Raw genomic sequence first — 7,078 nt, 5'->3', positions numbered from 1 at the left:
GTGTTTCAATGCCTGACAACCATTTCATGAAGAAATTTTTCCTGATATTTAATCTAAACTTCCTCTGGTGCAACTTGAGGCCATTTCCTCTCATCCTTTCACTTGAGACAAAGCAGAAGAGGATGATCTCCACCTCACTACAGCCTCATTTCAGGTAGTTGTAGACAGTGACAAAATGACCTCTGAGTCTCCTTTTCTCCAGGCTAGACAATCCCTCATAAGACTTGTGCTCCAGACCCTTCACCAGCTCCATTGCCCTTCTCTGGACACACTCCCACACCCCAATGTCCTTCTTGTAGTGAGGGGCCCAGAACTGGACACAGGATTCAAGGTGCAGCCTCATCAGTTCAAATAGAGGGGGACAATCACCGGCCACATTATTTCTGGCCTTGTTGGCCACCTGGGTACACTGATGGCTCATGTTCAGTTGCTGTCAACCAGCATCCCCAGGCTCCTTTCCAATGGCCAGCTTTCCAACCACTCTGCCCCAAGCCTGTAGTGCTGCAGGGGGTTGTTGTGATCCAAGAGCAGCCTCGGCCCACCAATCCAGCCTGTCCAGATCCCTCTGCAGAGCCTTCCTACCCTCCAGTAGATCAACACTCCTGCCCAGCTTGGTGTTGTCTGCAAACGGACTGAAGGTGCACTCAATCCCCTTATCCAGGTTGTTGATAAAGATATTAAACAGAAACATCCCCGATACTGAGCCCCGGGGAACACCCACTGATGACTGTTTGCCAGCTGGACGTGACTGCATTCACCACAATGCTTGGGTCCCAGCCACCCAGACAGTTTTTACCCAGCAAAATTTTCATCTTATTTTGCTGGGCAGAGAGACAAGTAGAAAGGTTAAATGGGGAGATCTAAATAACATTTATTTTCACATGTCTTAAAATATTTGAGATATAGTCTATTTAAAAGCAACTAGACTATAAATGTAGAAACACAGTGAGATTTACAGTCATGTTGGAGAAAACATGGACAGAACAGGTTTGCCTGTCATAACTAGAACATGTATTAATACATTGCTTACATCCTTGGGCTGAGGAAGAATTGAGAAAACTTTTTTTTTGCAATTTTTCCTGTAAAAGAAAAAGAAAATAATAGTTGTTTGTAACAAAGACATGCTTATATCATAGTCCTCATACCAACAATATCAACTGTGGAAGATTCACAAAACTTTTGTGAAAGAAAGTGCTAGGTCTTGACAGTGGGCAGAGCAGGTAGGATGTTCCTCTGAAAAAAAGGTCACTGGGTTAAGGTGTAGATTAGAATTTCAGAAACTGCTACAATTCCTTTGAAAATTCCTTAGCCACCAAGCTGTTGGGTTATTTTATGTGGTTAGTGATTTTCTTTGAGAGATTTTAAAATGGTATGATATGTTGAATTTTTATCGGCTAAAAAGGCCATTTTTTTTCTTCTTTTACCTGATCAGAGACAGGATTCAATCCCTTAGATCTAAAAAAATGAATGTTTGGTCAAATTTTATCATAAATTATTTGATTCAGCAGAGTAATTGACAGGAAATGCCCTTGCACAGTAGTTCAAATAATCTGCTTGAAAATAAGAAATACACATGAGAATTAAAGATCATAGTTTATGAAGAAAAATTAATTTTTGAAACTGAAGATACAATGTGTTATTTGGGACATAACATCCCGAAATAACTGTTAGATTCACAAGCAGCTCAAACTTAATGTCTCATGCTAGGGCCATGAAGAGATTTAAGTGTGTTTTGTGCCTTTTTTTGACAAGTCAGAAGTATATCAACTGTGTGCCACAGCAGGACCACATTAGCGATACTAGGAGGCTAACCCACAGAATGATTTGAGATCCCCACCTGTAGAAATGAAAATGCATAAATGTCATAACTCTTCTTGTGCTCTGCAGCAAAGGCAGCTCCACTGCGGTACCTCAGTCTGCCATTTGCCATCTGATATATCTAATCTGCCTCAAATGTCCAGTCTCTTGCTATGATTCATTTCCTCAATATGTGTTTGTCCTCACACACAATTTTGCTACTTTACATAGAGAATCAGTTCTTTCCCCTACTGAGATACAAAGACTGGAAAATCTGAAGTTTAAAAATTGTATTCCAAAATACTGAAATTAATAAGTATATTCTGTACTTGTGAGAACTGCTAGGCCCTCACACATCATAAATTTGTAGAGGACCTCTGTTTCTTTCATCATGTTTGCAGAGCTCTGATTCTCATTTTTCCCTCCTTTATGTCATATTTCAACATTGGCTTTAATCATAGGTTGAGTTTTCTTTGCCTTCAGATTCTAATCACGTATGCTTGTTTTCCTTCTGTTTCCCACATTATCTACCTTTGCTATTCCAAGTATTCTTGGAATAGGTATAGGTCTGAAAAATATTAATTTTCTTTTTTGCACAACTTTTGTGATAATCAGGACTTCTTAAATGTCAGGTTCTTATATTCAAGATCTTATGAGCAGAATTTTCTGAATTTTCATTCCTGTTACTTAACAGGAAAAATGAAGAAAAAAAAAGAATAAGTCTTCAATCCTGAAGTTTGTAAAGAAACCTGAGAGATATATTTGGGCTAAACTGTCCTTGTTCCTGATCATCTAGATCAAGGACCTACTCAGAGTATACTGTAATTCCTTTCCAACAAAGGTGCCTAAGGAGTTGTTCCAGTGGGAAAGAAAGGAAGAAAACATATACACTCATGTCTTCATACTGGTTTGGAATATGGATAGAACATGAAGCTCTCACAGATATCAACTTATATTTAGCCAAAGATTACCACCCATAACCTCACACAGAATTCTTGCTTTCATATTCGCCACCGCCATCACCAGTTCCTGTCACCCATGCCTTCCAACCTTTCAACTACCCCCACACCTAACACTTGTCTTAAACATTTTTATCCACATCTCCTGACATTGAAATCTCCTTTACTTTAAATGAGTTTAAAATTCAAATGGCTTCTTAATAGATGCTAGTGAAATGCAATATTGCCACCATTTGTCTTTGATAAAACACCATTTGTCATTATTGCTGAGACCTCTGTTCCTCCTTCCCAAAGTCTGCTGACAGGAAGGAGGTGTTATTGCTGCCTTTCTGCCTTTGCTTCTGTCACGTGTTTTGTTTTGATTTTTTTAAATTTTTTTTTTAATTTTATTTTTTTAGTTTTTTTTTAGTTTTTCCATCTTTAGGGCTTGATGTCTGAGGGTGACATTTCTTCAGGAGTGGAAGTTCTGCCCATCTACTTCATCCATCCCCAAATGCGTTAAGATACTGAGAGAAGCAGAGCCCATTCCTTCTTTGCTAACATTTTACCCTTCACAAAACACAGAGCAGGAGCAGCACAATGCATTAAATATTCTTCAGCATTTTAGCACTACCCTCAGATGTGAGAAATTCAGTTCCTCTATCACCTTTTTCCCAGGGACTGTTCACTCTGAAGTTAGGGCACTGCAAAAAAGACAAAGGAACTCATTGACTTCCTCTATCTGCCCAGCTACTAGAATTCTTTGTGCTTTTTGTTAGTCTATTTTTACAAAGAAAAACATATGATCACAAGTAAATAGTAACGTAGGCTAGACACATTGGCCCCCAATGACTTTAAGAAAGTCTGCACAATTTGGCATTAGCAAATGGGTTTTCTAAGGCAGTTGCTACAGCAGTGTCTTCTCCTCAAGAGAAGTAGCCCATAGAACCATTTTGTGAATTTATCTTGAGGTTCCTGGCTAAGGGAATTTCAGTGAAGGTTTAGTGTTTTATGTGCAAAGGTTTTAGACTGAAGTATTTGAGTATAAAAATTAAACATACATGAATATGTATAAAAAAACCACAGAAGAGAGGTTTTAAAATAGTAATTTTTCGGTTTTTCCAGGTACCATTTTTAGTATAAAACCACTTTTGAAAGAAGAGAATCCAGATAATGTTTGGAAAAGCTCAGAAAAGCCAGATCAGGACCTATATAGGTATTCCATATTTACTACCAGAACATGTCTGGAGACCTTGGAATTTCTTCTTTTATTCAAGTATGTCTGTTGAAGTGATCTGCCAACTGATGTTAACAAAATACTCCCACCAGTTTCATTGAGTGATGGATTGAGCCCTGAGGGCTCTGCGTGGTTGTTCAGGCAGGTACTGACTAGTTGTGTGTGTCTGCTAATTTTTTTTTTTACCCATCTAACCTTGCCACACAAAGAGTGTTGGTAAACTGCATAATGGAAAGCATGTAAAACTAGTTTTCAGTAGAATATAGCCCTTGTGGGTAAATAATCTTACTTTCCTCCTCCAAGTACTGCATTAGAAACAATATTCAGTATAAACTGATTGTATAGATAGCCTGATTGTAAAGCAAGATTAATATGAAAAGGCAAGAAGTCTGCAATAAACCCTACTAACTTAAATCATCTACATTTGTGTACAAGCGTTCATATTTAGCAACAGTCCCAAGGCTGAGATTAAAGCTGTTTGGTAGGTTACTTCAAGGCCTTTTTATTGCTAAATCTTATTATGTCTCTAAAATGTAGAAATTAATCACCTGTCATCAAAGCTACAGTAGATTATTGACTTCTAAATGTCTCTACGAAGTGATTCATGACAAAATGAAACAGGAGACTGAACTAGCATTGAAATTCTTTTTGCATGTGATAAAAAGGGTCTATTAAAAGTGTTTGAACAAATGCTGGCTATTAGGTAATCATCACAAAGGATTTTGTTATCAAAATGTGGTGCTTCTTGAATAACCTCATTCAGTTACATAGATTTGCAACACTATTCCTCTAATGGGAAAGTTATCTGGAGAATTTAGATTGTTCATCTGAGAAGCCTGACATTAGCTAAATTGCAGCAGGATTTTCTGATCTACCTGCAAGACAGTGATGGTAATGTATTGTTTACACTTACTCCCAGGTATTTTACCCAAAATCATGTGGGTATTCCAATTAAGAATCATTGGGTTGTGACAGGAAACTTTCTTATGATTTGGATATTTTGCTGTATATTCAGTGTCAGTTTTTCTTTGAAACATGACAAAAAATGCCATGAGGATGTACTGCTGAGAGGAAGAGCAATCTGGCTTTTGATTAAGGCAAAATTAGTTTCTTAAGGACTTATAATGGTCCCCATTCAGTTATAGGTATCATATCGCTGGACAATGGCTGTGGCATGTGATCTGGGGATGCAAGCTGCGTTGGCTAGTGCTTCTGGGAGAAGTCTATATATCCCAGATTGCTCCTGATAAACCTCTGTTTGTCCTACTCAGTGGTCCTTCTGGAAATCTGAAAGAAAGTCCTCAGTAAAGATATGCTGATACACATTTCTTTTTCAAAAAGGAAAATGTTAAAATTATTTTCTAAGAAAATCAAGATGGAGAACATAGAGATTCTGGACAAATATCCTAGGTGTTCTGATTATATTAGAAGGTCAGGTTTACAGCAAACATCTTTGGAAAGACGATTTTTTTAATGGATTTTCACTGGTCACATTATGGGTCTACAGAGAATGCCTCAGTTTTTGCTTTTAACAGGCAGGGTTTTTGGCTGAAGGGTACTTCCTCCCCAAAATTCCACAGCATGCTTTCCCACACTAACTCTTTGCAGACTCGCCCTAAGTGTACCTGCATTTGTCTGTTCCTTACATACATTATAAGAAAGAGGTTTACTGAATTTTCACTTAGGGTCACTTTTCTCTCTAGTACAAGTTAGGGAAAAATGAAGGAAAGATATGTTTAGAAGACTGACCGTTATGCTTTTAGGTAGGAGACTTGGGAAAAGAAAGATTATAATTGCAAAAAATAATGCAACAGCAGTTTTCTTAATCCATATGCAAACCTAGAATTTTTCTCTAGCTATTTTTAGTACCCCTTATCTGCAAGTTGTTTGGCATGGCTTAACTGCTAAAGTCAACCGTCTTGAGTTCCTACAGCCATCCTTGTGATGGCTTCCATGGGGCTCACTAACTGCATCTTCCTCTACTCTTGCTTCCCTTTTCCACATTATTTTTACAGGAAAATAATGTTGATTTAAATAAAACTGAAAATGCTTTTGATAGCCCCATATGGAGTCAGGCAATTTGGGAACTTAAAACGATTATCCTCGTTCAATCTAACCTGCTCAGAAGGGGATTTCTGTGTGCACGTGTCTGTGTTTTCCTGCTTCCTGTGTGCTATGAATGGCTTTTTTTGCAAGCCTTAAGGTGTGCAAAGGGTTTTCTGCCTTTGACCCTTGTCGACTTGCTGTTTCTATCCTCATTGTCCTAGTTGGTTTGTTCATTTTGAACTCCTATGTCTTCCTTGTGACTAAGAGTATTACATGAGACCTCCTTAGATGTGCATACATGTTGTGCATGTAGACTATGTACTTATGGTCCCTGCAGAGACCCTAGATTATTGACACAGAGAATAGAAATATCTTTCTCCAGCTGGGTATGACAGTGTGAGAAAATGTTTTCTGTCCTTATTCCCATTCCCCTCAATTTTAACAGACATTCCTATGTTTAATAGTTAAACACAGATTAAAAAAATGCTGATGTGCACTTTCGGTGGTCACAGAAACAACTGCGAGAGTCACAAACCTGTTGATTGGAAGAGAGCTCTGACAGTCATCCAATGCAAATCCAAGTGCTCCAGGACTACGCCCCACTGAGCGCTGAAGACCGCAGCTACTCTGGGCATCATGTCCCCTCTACAAAAAGTTTTTTCCTTAATGCCCATCTGGAAACTCACAATCCACAACCTGTGGCCCTTGGCCTTTGTTACTGTCTGCCACTGACAGAAGAGTTTGGCTTCCTTGTCTTCCTAACTACCTCTCAGGCAATTGTGGGTTACTGTTTGATCATCCTTTAGTCTCTTCTTCACAAAATAAATAAGCCCATCCCGTCCTCTCTTCACAAACTGTAAGCTGTAAGTCCCTGACCATCTTCATAGACCTCTGCTTCCACCCTGAAATCTTTCTTTAGTTTCAGCATGTCACTCTGGATCTGTGGGCACACACTGAACATTCAGGGTGCAGCCTCATCTGCACTGCACAGAGGGGCCCGCTGCAGGGCACGCTCCTCCTCATGCACCTTACTTGTGAGCCTGCTGCTGGTTTGTATTAG

Source organism: Manacus vitellinus, unplaced genomic scaffold, assembly GCF_001715985.3.
Source record: "Manacus vitellinus isolate BGI_N305 unplaced genomic scaffold, ASM171598v3 scaffold_2_pilon, whole genome shotgun sequence".
Taxonomy (NCBI): Eukaryota; Metazoa; Chordata; class Aves; order Passeriformes; family Pipridae; genus Manacus; species Manacus vitellinus.
Note: the sequence above shows the minus strand (reverse complement) of the source record.